The 14,854-nt window shown below is 41.1% G+C and overlaps 1 protein-coding gene across 1 annotated transcript in view; it reads right to left on the bottom strand.

Annotated features, from left to right (window-relative positions):
- Positions 1–13,350, bottom strand: part of fbxw7 (F-box and WD repeat domain containing 7) — a 99,898-nt gene extending 86,548 nt beyond the window's left edge. The window contains exons 1-2 of the mRNA XM_079159942.1: positions 12,881–13,350; positions 4,207–4,355 (exon numbers count right to left, since the gene is read on the bottom strand). The gene's annotated coding sequence lies outside the window, so the exon portion shown is untranslated. The remainder of the gene's footprint in view (positions 1–4,206; positions 4,356–12,880) is intronic.
- Positions 13,351–14,854: the final 1,504 nt, after the last annotated feature.

The following is a 14,854-nucleotide window of genomic DNA, read 5'->3' as shown; positions in this document are numbered from 1 at the left end:
TGGTCCGTGCTAGTAGAGCTGCTACTATACCAGCGCAGTATGTGAGCCAGAGTCCCCGATTGTTATCATTCTAATCCAATCCATGTGTTCAACTCAAATCAACACAGCACAAATCATCCACTGGCTCCTTTCTGTACCCTGGAGTATAATTTGCTGAACAGGTCAAACACAGACAAAAAGGTGTTTTAACACGAGTAATGGAGCTATTTGGTTTTGGAGCACCTGCGTAGAAACATAATTAGACCCACTAGACCCGCCGGCAGCGCCGAGGAGCTGGCTGGTGTCGAGAGAATAGGATTTCTAAGTTGACGTAAACAAAACCGGATACGATCTGCGAGTTCTGGGAAATGAGCAGACGTCCAGCTGTTTGACATTTGATAACCGTGAGACAGAAAGACGGTCGACGGAACGAAAAAGTCTCACAATTCGGGAATCTTCTTTCGGCTTTTATTTAAGTACAGAATTGAAGAATCAACAAGAGAGTTAAAACTCAGCCAAAGTCCCTTTGGCTCTCGAGTGGAGTACTGAGTACACACACGTGTGTGATGTTCAGTCGGGGACGATGCTAGTCTCTATAACCTCTTCTTAATATGGACACAATGTTAGCAAAGTCTGGTGTTCAGATACAAAACAAGCTACCTTTTAACTCCGATATTAAAAAAGGGATAAACCAGAGCTTTCTAGGAAAAGTTCTGAATGTTTCCCAGAGGCCTTTGAGTGAGGCCTGCTACTTCAGTCTGGGTCAGCTGAGTCTGGATGTGCCAAAAAAAAAAAGAGTCTACATGGAAAAATGCAGCTGCCGTGTTTCCTGGCCTTGGTTCAGTTTGAGTAACTGGTATAAAAAAAAATAAAAAAAGAATATGAGAGAAGCACCGAGTTATGCAACCGTCTTCAGTGAACAAAATCCTTGCTCTAATTCAGGATTTGCTGAGGAAAGTATCTCAACTCGTGTATGGACATCATTAGCTCTTCGTTCTTTTACATAACTTTGTTATTATTACATAAATTAGAAAAGAGCAGTGCAAACTAACAACAAAAGTTACATAACAGAAATAACTTGGAAACACAAGCACTCATACTGCTTTAGGTCTCTTCAGAATAGTTTGTTTCTTTTGGCTGAATCTTACGTTTGAAACTTTAACACATTAATGAAATGAAGGCACTGTAGATATAGAGGTCTGACTTGTTTTCACTTCATTGTGAAGCATCTATGCAGCTATGCAATATTCTCCACTGTGATCTGAATCAGGGTCTGAAATTAACTCATCTCACCATCTGTGGCAGGAAAGAGTCTCAGCGGTAGACCTTTAAATCGGAAGATGGAGGGTTCGATCCCCGGCTCCTCCACGTCTTCGTGTCCTCGGGCAAAATATTGAAACACAAATTGCTCCCGAAAGGCTGTGCCATCGGTGTGCGAATGCTCATTAGTTTAGATCCTGATCTGCAGGTGGCACCTTGTGTGGCAGCCTAGTCGTAAAGTTGGCACGTAGCTCTATCCGACCATAAGCTAATCTTACTAAACGTGTCTTTGTTGGCTATTTTCCCCGTCCGCCAAAGTGGCAGAAGCCTGCGATTTGTGACTGACGAGCCTGCTAATTTCAGATCTTAACATACCAAGCACATATTGTGTATCGTAGACTATAAACTGCTATTCCCTAACATGGTCTGAAAAACCCAGAGAGGCGTGAGAAGAATGTCTTTAATTCCTGCTGCAGGTGTGAACTTCGAGTCCCGTCTGGTTGACATGTTCCCACACAGCAGAGCACAGATTAATTATGAAACAGGCCTCATCTAGTCGCACCGGACCCGAGCTTAAGATGTGACTCATTCATGTACATTTTCAGCATTTTGAGTTCCAAGCTCTGTGGTCGACTTTGTTCAGGATATTTCCTCGGTGAAAGAAAACCACAGTCTCAGAGTGAGGATGCCAAGGGATGATGAATTATGGAAAAGCTAAAAGTTTTTTTTTTTCAAGAGCCACAGGTGAATCTTCAACTTAGCAGCTCACTTAGCTCGTTGCACGGTATTAACTTCGCTCACGTGGCAAATAACGACTACCTTTTTCAATACGCCGAGGTGAGTCCAGCTTTAATGAAGTCGGGGGACTGTCTGGAGCAAGCTGCTAACTCGCCAGCAGTACAGAGAGAATGAGAGACGCTTCATAAATCATTGCTGGAATGCAGCCTCATTTCCTCCGCGACCCCACCTTCTCAACAGCTTCTTCCTCCAATTCCAGGAGCGTTCTTACATCGAGCGACCGAGACTCGAGCGTCACAATCATGACACGGTTCGCAGCTGTGTCTCAGCAGCGGTTTCAGAAATAAAAATAAAAAGATTTCCCTGCAGCAAACTACCTCCTCACATTACAGGCGTTGCAAAGTAAACTTGATGAAAGAGTAAGATCACACGTGTCGGAGTCGGGCTGTTGATTACTGTCATTACTGCGAAGGGAAATCATTTCAAGCTTTTACAGACATCGTTCTTAAACTTGTAATGGAAACTTTAAAGGATGAGAGGCAGGCTCAGTTGAGATTTTTAAACTTTAAAACGCTTCTTTTCTTTGTACTGTTCAGTTGCTGCTCTGAAAAAGTTGATATTTTCCTTAGAAATCGTGTTCTCTTTTATTTGTAGTGTCGCAAAACTTGATTTGATATTTTGTCTCGTGTACCACATTTGCATCACTTCACACTGCAGATGTGATGCAGATGTGATGCAGCCTAAAGTTCCAACAAATTGGAGGGAAAAGAAAGGATCCTCGTGAATGCAAAGTTTACTTCAAATGATATTGCGGAGGAAGCTAGCTCATTGTAAACTGTCTACAAATGCTGAGCCACAAGATAAATATCCGGTCTAAAAACGTATGAGTCAGGGTTTACATCCTATTATGTGAAGGATAAATGATACATTTGCATGATATTGAGACGGACATATGCCTCTACTGCCAGAGAATAAACACAACAAAGATGTACATAACTTATCTTTTGTTCAGCGTGTGATAGAATCTTTTCCTTTTATGCCAACAACTAGTCCCAACAGTTTAGTGGAGCGTATCAGTTTACTTTACTTACATTCTTATTTTCTTTGCATTAAATGAGCTGGAACTTTATATTAAACACACATTTAGTAATATTATCTGACTCCATATTACATGGCTTGTAAATGACTCTTTTTGCACCAGAGACAGTCGGTGGCACAGAAATCCACAGGCAGACAAAGATGTTCTTAGAAAGCAGATTATGGGATGTTTCATCCCAGAGGAAATCATGAGGAACCTGAGCAGCAACGTGCTGCTGCCATGGAAACACAGATAAGCCAACAGATGCCACGACTTTGACCATTACCGAAAATATACCGAAACATAGGGTGGCCATCCCAAATGTCCCTCCATTGCACATTTTTTTCAGCTCAATTTTTACCAATCAGAACTGGTTTAAACAGGATATTACCTTTTATGTCACAGCACTGATATCAGTTAAATGGTAAAACATCATTGTCTTTTTTTAAACAGGTTTTGTAAAGGAATAGTGTCCCACTCATTCTTATTTAGTGTTTAAAAAGAGCTTGGTGTAAACAAAATCAAAGAGGAAAAAGTAATTGCTCTTCAAACTGCCAAACACAAGGTCATGAATACGAACTGAATTAGTGTGAAGCAAACAGATCTGGAATATTTGATCTTTAGAACTGCTGTGTGATCATTTACAGATGCAGGCAGAGGTTGAGGCGAGATGTAATGCATCACTGATTCCAGTAAAATACATTACTGTTTTTAAACAAGCAATGAATGCAGAGGAACGGTGCAATATTTTAGAAAAGCAATCGCAAAAAGTGGTGCCTGAACAAAAAGTATAGCCACACGTGAAACATGAATGTGTGCCAAATATCCTGGTAAATATATATAGTGTTCAAAACTGCATGTTAAAAAGTTAAAACATCTGGGTGTCCTATTGAACAAAACAAGCATTTGTGGATGTAATTCTCACAGAAAAACGCCTCCTATGCGATAGGAAAAAACAACTTATTCCTTCTTTCATCAAGTTTCACGATACACAAATGCTGCAAGGCAGCAATTCAAGTGTACATTAAGGTCTGGGGCTGGACAGATCAAGAGCCAGAGAGCTGCTAGACAAAACAAAAAACCCATCAAACGGCAGCAAAGAAACAAGAGAAGCAGAAACGGTTTCCTACAAGAGACAGAAGGGGCCAAACCTGTCAGTGGAGGGACTGCGCAGGGGCTCTGGAGGAGCTCGCCGGTGCTTTTGGGTACAGAGTGTTATCTGCAGCACCGCAGACCTTCCTCTTTGAAGTGATGCTGAACACCGACTGAGCCGGGGGCAGTGAAGGTGGAAGGTGGGAGGCTGGAGAGAAACGCAGAGAAAGCAATAAAAAACGGTGAGAAAACACAACGGTGGGGTTTGCAAAAGACACAGCAACAGCAGAGAATTAAACAAAACACGGCCGATAACTTTCATCTTTGAAATGTCTTTTTTTTTTAAAAAGGAAAAATGAGAGCTCGGTTATAGCAACTTTGTTTGACGCGGAGCTAAACATTTCAGGTTACATTGGCCGTTTCTCTGTTTTCTGCGTCTTGTTTAGAGAGGCCATCTCTCCTTTTAGGGAGTGATGAAGAAAGCAGAAGGCGGCCATGTGTTGGGGAGCGATAGGCTGCATCGGGGGGGGGGTGGGGGGGGGGGGGGGGGGTGGGGGGGGGGGGGGGGGGGTACAGTCAGATGGTAAAAGTGAAGAAAGTGAATTGACAGACTGTTTCGCTCGCTCCTTCTGTTCACTGCAACTCTCCCTCAAGGATTATCCTCTCTAATAGACTTAAAGGCACTTTAACTGAGCCGCCAGCTGCCTGCGTCCCCGGGTCAAGTCTACGGGAGGATATCCGACCATGACAATGCCACACATTCCTGCAGAGCCTGTACTTCTTTATGACACCACAACGGTTCATTATTGATCTGAAGAGCCAAGGGATACAACGCAATGTGCGGAATAAAGACGACAAATCAACTCAAAATAAAAGCAGCTATCAAAACGGTCTTTATATTGAGGAGGAGGAATCAGAACCAAAGTCATTGGCGTCTACTCAGAATTGGATCAATTCACACAAGATACATTTTAGAGCTTCAACCTACTTTAATTTAGATAAACAGTAAATAATTCATCCAGGAGAAAGGGTATGTAGGCCAGTGAACTGTGATCTACATAGATTCAAACAGACGATTTCTACGCAGTTTCTATGTTGGAAAAAAATAATAATTAATAGTGTTGACTCTACAGACTAAATACAATGATTTTGACTTAATTGCCACAGATGGTTTGGCTGGTTTTAGGCACGTTAAAAGCCGGGCAAAGTTCTAACATAAAAGGCACATTTATGAGAGAAATTATAACTATTCCAGTAGTGCAGCTACACTTTTAATCACAACTTGGAAACGGTATGAAGGGCGGACGATGAAGAGCGTGCCAACTGTACACACCTGTGTGGCAAAGAAAGGACAAGGACAGGATGCTGCAGTGACCTCGGCTCTTTAGTTGATTAAAGGGAAATGAGGACATTCATAATGAAGTCAGTGGTTCTTTGTCCGGATCCACACAGAACAGAGACTTGCTGCTTTTCCTTCACGACATCTCATCATGTACTAATTTAGACAAATAACCTGACCGACTACATAGAAAACCAAACGATTCATTCTTTTATCTGCGTTACCTTTCTCTGGTTCGTCTCTCCTGACCCCTTTTGGGCCGATGAAATACGAGCTAATTACTAATTTGAAGCTATTCAAAAGGGAGACTCACAGTCACAATCATCCAAATACCAAAGCGCCATTGTTTTTATGACTATCAAAGTTTCTTTATACATTTATTTGTCCTCCTTTATTCTAACCTGCAAATAAAGCAAATTGAATTCAGAATCTGTTGAACGTTTCTAACTCAACATGGAGTAGGTTGTTACCTTGAGAAAGATCTGCCAAATAGTACGATTGTCCATCCAAACATGAATGCACTCAAGACCTCTTAAACTCAAGTGTTTATTAAAGACACAATCATATTTGTGATTGGTAAAAGCTCATTTAGCCAATTAATGAACTAATAACTTAATATATTGGTCAACTATAGGAAGACAGACATTGATTAGAAAATCAACCCAACCTTGCCATGAACCCAGTTCAGAGAAATCCTGCGAGTTCGTACTGGTTGTGTTGAACAGATACAGATTTCTCTAAACTTCAGGTCTGTATAGTTAGTGTGAACAGCATATGAATGAGAGCACTCTAGTGTTTACATAATTAGGTAGCTAAGCTTAATATCTGCAGAAACACAACCACACAATCTTATGAATCAACAGTTCAGAAGCTATACAACAACAACAAACGGCGTTACCAAAAAAAGAGAACCACAAACTCAAGCTTTGGTGAACTTTCAAAGGGTCTGACAGCTTTTGGACCAGGAGACAGTGGGAGACCTCAGCTGGGAGAGGCCTCCTTTCAAATGGTTTTCCTCCTGCACCTCAGAGAACGACCGGTTTGGCATTTGAGAGGGAATGAGTTGCGGGTGGCAGTGAAGAGATGCGATTGTGTTAAGGACAAGATGGAAGATGTCTGAGCTGAAGGCCACAGAGCCTCCGACAGGAAGTCACACCAGAGCAGAGGAGATGGATCTGTGTTTGTTGTGGAGCTACTTACACACCGGCGTCGTCACCCGTCATCAGTCTGAACGCACTAGAGCTGCAACTAACGGTTAGTTTCAACACTAATTAAACTGTTGATGCCCATCAGCACTAACTAACATTCATACACCGCAGCTACCGCCTACGGGATCAATTTGGTGTCTTGCCAAAGGACACATCAACATGGATTGATAAAGTTTTAATTAATTGAATTCATTTAAAAACTGGTTCCTAATTTAGCCTTTAAACCGTGGAAGTGTACAAATTAATAAAAGCCTCAGAGGCATAACTTCATTGATTCAAAAGCCACAAATTTGTGAGAATTTGGTCCAAAACCACTATACAGCTGTAAGGTCTGCTCTTTGTGGGAACACGGTCCCATCACACGTTCCCGTGGACATGATGGGTGAAAGGATACTCACTGTTAAAAAATGTGCTTCTTCAGCACCAAGAGACAAAGAAGCAGTCTCTCCATGCAAAGGATAAAGAGAGACTCACCTCCATTCCCCTAGCTTAACTCATCTTTAGGAGCCTAAATGATAGTCTGCTACAGCATCATTTTAAACTATAATATATCCACTACTGACTTGTTATGTCCCAATCTACGACTTCCTCTCCCCCCCCACACTAAGTCACACAGCGTTCACAGTATAGCCCACATCAAAGCAATATGCCTGGGAGAGTCCTCTCTGTGTTCATTAACCAACTCGGCTACATGGCACAGCACTGAATTATTAACGTGCTCCTTGTGCCTCACAGATACAGAGCAGAGGGCCGTTCACAACTGCAGAACACGCCCACGCTCGGCTGTCTTTACATCTCCGGTTAACCCTGAAAAACTCATTAAAGTGCATTAAGGAAGCACAGAGCAGAAGGTGCCGTCACATGACTGAAGACGGCAGCATCGACGGAGAAATTGGACGGTGCAATAAAACAAAATGCTGAATTTAAAGATACGTCGTTTCATTTTTTTTTGCGGGCGTGACAGGAGCATACATTACAGCAGGGCATGAGAAGTAAATAACTTAATTAATGTCTGAACGTGATTTTATGTTACACACAAAGAGTTTCAAATTGAACTTAAAACTTCTATTATGACACATAAAACATGACACAAAACCTGATTAAGGCCAAAAATCTGCCTCAAGCATAACTTAAATTAATATGTTTACACAGGGTACATGCTTCAGAACAATATCCGATTAATATCTGAAAACATCACCCTCCATATTATTTTTTCAACACCACAGTTCAAAGGATTCAACCTCAACCCCAGAGTTCTCTCATGACACTACAATATTTTACCCTCACAGCTGCGCAGTTGCTATTAAATGCTAACTGCAAGCTAACCAACACAGTATTTCAAAGACAACACAAGAGGACTGCATATCATAACAATATTTACTGTATCTACCTAATGTTACGACATTGTACACTTGCAAGTATCTACATCTCCAACACCTTCAAATGAGTCGGTTGATGTTTAGCCATGATGCTAAGGAGCTAATGTTAGCATGCCTCACATCCATGTGGCTAGCATTAGATGGATCAGGGGCTGTCAACTGAGGACAAAAGAAAGCAGACTATTACTACTACTATATAGTGTATTATATTTAAATTCAACCATTTTACTTTAATGGCCAAAAGGGATATTTATCTTCTATATAGTGCCCACAAAAATGTACAAAATAGTATTAGTATCAGTTAGGACCCTAAACCAGTCACCAAATGATGATCAACAAGCATCCAAAATCATAATTTACTGCTCACGAGTAAACTACCGAGTGTTTAACATTTAAGAGCTACTGAACGTGTGGATGTCATTTTGGACACAGCAATCAGGAGCTTCTTTGAAGCCAGATAAAAGGTGTGTGACATAATATCCAAACAGTTGACCTACGTACAGCCTAACCTTTATTTCTGCCCATTGTTGTTCTAACGTCCTACTTGATGGGTTTCTTAGAGATTCCTCGCTCTTCAAGGTGGCTTGGACCTCCCAACAGAAAAGCCCTTTAATTTCCTCTTTCCTTGATCTCACTTTCTCTGAAGTACCTCTGCCCCACACACACACACACCCACACCCACCCACACACACACACACAGCTGACAGACAGCTGCCAGCGTAGCGCCTGCTCTTCTAATAGTTTTTGCTTCTCCTCTTCATATTTTATTTCCTTCTCCGTTCCCCCGTTTACTATCTCCTTTAAATACGTCACCCCTACACACACTTTACTTCCTATGCTTGCTCCTTTCCATCTTTTTTTTAAATTGAATTTTCACCATCAACATCGGTCATCATGACGGTCTGAATTAATTAAGATGAAGTGGCACACGTTCAACAAGACTGACACTCAATATAACAAATAACACGACCAACAAAAGTCTCTCCTCTCAATGCAAACTCTGCAGCTAAAACATTCCTTTAGCACATGAAGCCGTTTTTTAACCCTGCACAGTAACAGGCTTCACGTGAAAGTACCAGGAAGGAGTCCTCGCACTCATGTGTCCTCAATCCAAACGTCCCATTCACTAAACAGTGTTTTGGGTCCCAGAAGACCTGGAGGACCGCCCACTGTAAGCTGACTGCACTCATCGCGTTACTAAAGCACTCCACTTCAACACAAGACGCTCCTCTCTTCAGTCCTCATTCTACTTCATCCCAGACCATCGGCAAGGTGGACCTTGCCATCCTTGTTGACTCGGGGGGAATTCCCAATGTATGGCAGGAAATTGGAAACGTCTACACGGCCACCACCTCTTCTCACTCCAGAGTTTGAACGGGAAAAGGACAAATGTGTCTCCCTTAAAGCATGATAAAAAGTTCCACAGAAAGCTACTACGATCAGTCTTATCTGCAGGAATGTACACCACACTTCCCATCTATTGACATCCATAATAACCAATCTGACTCATAGCCCCTTTATGTTTAGTCAATACAAGCTTCAAAAGGCAGGAAATCTCACTGTCCATATGAGAATGGTTCGAGGAAGGCCCCGGGGTCAGTCACACAGCAACGAGTGTGGGAACGTGAAGCTTTCTGCAAACAAAGTCCAGGATGCCCCTCATGTCTCGCTCTCCAAGGCCTCGCAGCAACAATCACAGCCAGAAGAAAAAAGGTATTTCATCACATCGCAACTACAACTTCTTATCGCCTCAACCATAGAGCTGGATGAATCCCAAATGTCCCACATAAAGTCGTGCAATGCACTGAAGGGTTACATAGAGGGCATTTTGACTCGTTTTGGGCGTCGCTTCATCACACTGGGATGCAAAATTATCACTTACTGGACCATGACCAGACCAAGATTAATGAGAGTGTACATGCCACGAGGGCAAAACCGATTCAAACATCAATATGGGACATCAAATTAACAGCATAAATCCCCACACTTACAATAGATTCCCACGCTTGCCTTTTTAAATTCCCAGATGTTTGACACTACCACAAATATTCGCCAAAGTCGTGGTCACTTGACAACCCTGCAGATGCATGGACTCATTATGTAGGGCATGTTATTACAGACACGGTTAGTCTATAACCATATAGACTCATTTGAGAGCCAGCAATAACAATACTGATACATTACTACCAAACTTTGTTTTCTCATTTTGATGAGTAGCCGATACTTTTGTGTTTGACAACCGTACTTCTGTTACAGAGTGTCAAACTAACAACTTAACCGAGATGATGAGTAGTTAGTGGGAATAGAAAACATAAACACTGAAATCAATCCTAGCTTTGTGTATTCATCTTTTGTTGACACTGTGTCAGAGATGTGTACTTCATGCTATGGTGTTTTTTTACACTTCCACGGAAAGTCGTTTGAAATTATCTATTAAGGAAAAGCTTTTTTGTTGATCTAATTTGACAAGTAAACAAAGTATCTATTCAGGGTATTGACTGCGTGTAAACAGTTGGATTCTGTGGTTAGGCCCTGGGCCTCACATCGATCTTGTGCAAAAAGAAAAGCACCTTTGCGGCTCCACTTTTGTTCTCCGTGTGATATCAAACAATACTTCAATTTCAACATGACTCATTTGATCCAAATACAAAAGACAGCTGACAGAGAAAGTATCACCCATCATCCTTTCTTTTCTTATGAAAGCTTTCATACTAATCAGGTTAACTTACACATTTTACCCAGAGATAGACGTGCCTTACTCTAGTTGTCTCATGAAGGACCTGCTCAGTGAAGGCAGTTAACTAGCAGGTTAGGGTGGAGAGGCCGCTGCATTCTCCTGAAGAGGAAATAAGAGCCACTTGTCTACATCCTCTTTCAAAAGGAACACAGAGAAGTAGTAGGTTAAACCTGTATTAACTGTGTCTATGCGTGTCATTTGACCTGACTTCACATCCCTCCTCCTGACCTTGGTTTCACAACAGTTGAACACAACTTTTGTGAAATGCCTTTCCTATTATGGAAGGCAAATGATCTCAACCTTAGTGGTGTTTAAAATCAAACTTAACTGACTTACAGACTCGGAGAAAACAGCACAAGAGAAAGACACCATGCAGTCAAACGGGAGAGGATCAGGGTGTGGAGGTAAACTCTATTTGGTGTTTATGTAATTCTATTGTTTAGTAGTAATGTGTGATGAACAGTTCCAGACATGAGTGTGTGTGGATATACACGCCCACAGATTTATCTAACCGTAGACATGAAGCAATGGGGTCAAACTCAGTCTAAAAGCGAGTGTGTCGGCTATGTGTAGCACATGTAAATATATCTCGTTATCGGGAATCTTGACAAAACATCATCCCTGTTTTGAAAAACCTGAATTTGCGACCTGGATTACTCCAATAGAAACCAGGTTACTGCAGCATGTAAACAACACCGTGTCAAAGCTTCTCAACTTTGACGGTTGATAGTTTCTAAACTTGTGTGCGCAGGTGCATCTTTGACTAAAGTAAATCAACAAAACCAAAAAAAATACATAATGATGGTCTACATGTTGAAATGAAGTCAAAGCCTGACACCAGTACGCAGACAAAGTGTTGCTGTTCTGGTCTTGCATTCCTGAAGATTATTCTGGAGACCAAAGTGGCAAATGCAGCAAGAAATTTAACCAGGTTCGTCCTCGATGGTTGTGATTGCTCAGTCACAACAGAAATTACAGATTTTCTGGATGTCGAGAAGTCAAAGACAGGGCTGTACTGCTGCAGACGGTCGTAAACTTTGATCATATTAGAATCGTATACAGTGACATAAATAAACAGGTCTCTCTATGGTACATGTTCCATATCCCAAAAAGCATCAACACTGAAATACGAGTGTGTCTATTGTATTTTACCACCGACTTCTATAAACATAGACTAAATATAAGAAACAACTCTGAGAATATCATTATGCAATTCAAAGTGTCAGCAAACTACATCTCTTCAACTAACTCAACAACAACTGGATACCATAATATCATATCTGTTGCCACAGACCAGATTAGTTTAGGCTCGGAGTACCTAATATAAAGTGACACCTCGATGGAGGAACGATTGTTGGATTACAATCAGTCATCACACTGTTACTTCAGGAGCTGCTTTCTTCGAGAGTTGAATTGCTCCTGTGCATTGCGAAATCAGGGCAATCCACTAGGTATCCAGAACTTTAACACCCCAAAATCTCTGAACAACCGACAAATTCTTGTTATTGTCCCGTGGATTCCTCTCATCTGTGTGCCCACGAGAACATCTGGATTTAGCTGAAGTTACGTTACATGCATGGTAGAAGTTGACTTTTGCATTTTAGACATAAAGCATCGACTATCAAGAGAAACGTCGATCATTCAGCTCCTAAATTGCACCTTAAAGTTTGTGCTCATCACATAGTTAACGTGTTGCACGCGGATTGAACTCCTCGCACTTTGCAGCTTTTGACTCAAGTTTGTGCAGCTCGTTTTTAAAAAGCCAAAAGTTTCAGTGAGTCGATACAAGTACCAAACTCAGTCGGATTGTTTAAATGAATGGTGGAAACATTGCGACACGTGGAGGCGAGCCCCAGTGAGCTGAATCCGACACCGACAACTTCTTAAGAAGTCGCTAACAAGCCCCCCATCAACAGAAGTGCGATAAGCTGGCTAGCGTTAGCAATGCTAACTCAGCTAACGAACGAGCTACTCGTTAGCTGGCGAATGCTAGGGCCCACTTTCACTGGTCCGTCTCTACGTTAACCCCCAGTTGTGATCTTGCACTTTGTAATTGTACACTGTGTTTACCTCAGAGATGTGGAGATGAATAAAGACAGCAGGCCTCTCCGGTAATTCCTTTTGTGTTGTGTATCCAAACAGAAATATCCTTTTGGAGCTTGATGGAGCTAACGCGACGATGAGGTGAGACGCTCCTCTTCTTTCGTGCCTTGGTTTCCCACCAGCAGCAAGTCAAGTGTATGCACCCTAACTAACAGAAGCTAGCACGTTAGCTGGGCGAGCTAACTAGCCTCCACAGACCCAAGTTCGTGTAATGTTAGCTGGCTAGTAAAACACCGCTAATGTTAGCTGCTGTGTCAAACTGACGAGAGTGTCGGTCGACCCTTTGACTCTGTTGTTTTACTGGGCGACGTGTGAAGGCGTCCGACCATTGCAAGAGGGGAAACACATCCACTGGGAGCAACCAGCGTGTCAGTTGTGAGTGATTTAGCCGTTCACAGGTTCTTCGACCACCGCCAGGTTTGTTCGTCTCCTGACTCTCCACCGACTGGAGCGAATGGCTGTCGCAACATGATGACGCCACGTTTTTGTTTGGTCGTGGGCGCTCGAATGTGATGTAATAATATACTCCCTGGATGACATCCATGTGCGGGTAACGAGTGTAGTTTTTGTGAAGGTTTGCTTATTTGAAAGATAGATGATACTCAATGTACAGTGCAGTTGCGATGTGTTAGGTACATAAACATTTACATTCGTGCGTACAAATAATACATTTAAAAGAAACGTTTATGCTTTCAGATACACGCAAATGTACTTAAAAAAATCGTAATTATAAACATAATATTGATACATCTTAGATATGTATTAAAGTAAAAGTGTAATGACATATATGACATATTAATGATAACAAACCTAACCTTTGATAAAAGGGAACATCAAATAAATATAAAGTAAATAAACAAACAAACACACACATGTATGATTATTGTATTTTTTGTTACAATTAATAATATAAATAGTATTAATAATAATATAAATAATATATTTGTTTAAGTATTTGTATTGCACAAAGGGAATTCCAGAAAAAGAAGAAAAATAACTATCACAAGAACAGCAAAATACAAGCACACAGTTAAAAGACTTTAAAAAATACATTTATCACTCAAAAGCATTTACATGTATCACTCAAAAGCTCAAACAAGTGAAACTTAAAATTGCACAACAGAGCTGTATTGTGTAAACATTAATGCTAGTTTTCAGACAAAAAGGAAATTCTGTAAAAATGTGTCTAGAGACCGGATTTAAAAGCAAAATCAGTGTAAGCAGATCGAATACTAACTGGAAGACTGTTCCAAAGCAGTGTAGCAAACACTCGATAAGCCTTTGAAATTAACCTGGACTCTTGAACAGCTTGCAGGACTAAGCCAGCAGATCTGAGAGGCCTTTTTGGACAGTAAGGAGTTAAAAGTTCACTGATGGACATATGAATATAAATAAAGCACGGAATAAAAAAATATGTCAGGCAGGATCTTTTATGTGTTTCTCAAGCATTATTGTAAATACCGAATGTATATGTGACCCATTGTTATTATCTTCAGTTAATTCAATCCAAAATGATTTCCAAGATGATTTGTGCATCTGTTTGTTAAATGTATTTTGATACGCCAATTAGTGCAATTTTAATCAGAGTTTATCTAGTCCACTGATTAAATTGTGTGGTTAAAATTCTTAATGACTCCAAAGCCCATATGTCTTTTTATGGAATGAAACAGACCATATTCAATAGCTCCACTAACAAATTCTCTATTAAGCCACCATGACTTCGTTGTAAGCAAACACATGTTCATTGTGATTGAGCAAATAAAATACAAGATTGAAGGGTCGATTGCTTAAACTGTGCACAAATCCTCACGTCACTCACTCACTACTCACTGGTGGTACCTTGATGGTTTCACAAGTACTGAAGAGAAGTCGAAGATAATAAATCATGGTTATATTGGAGGGGGATCCAAATTTGCATGGTGTGTCAGAAATCACACTGCT

The sequence above is a fragment of the Pholis gunnellus genome (assembly GCF_910591455.1).
Source record: "Pholis gunnellus genome assembly, chromosome: 5".
Taxonomy (NCBI): domain Eukaryota; kingdom Metazoa; phylum Chordata; class Actinopteri; order Perciformes; family Pholidae; genus Pholis; species Pholis gunnellus.
The sequence above is the reverse complement of the archived record's forward strand: the minus strand, read 5'-3'. Positions and strand labels throughout refer to the sequence as shown.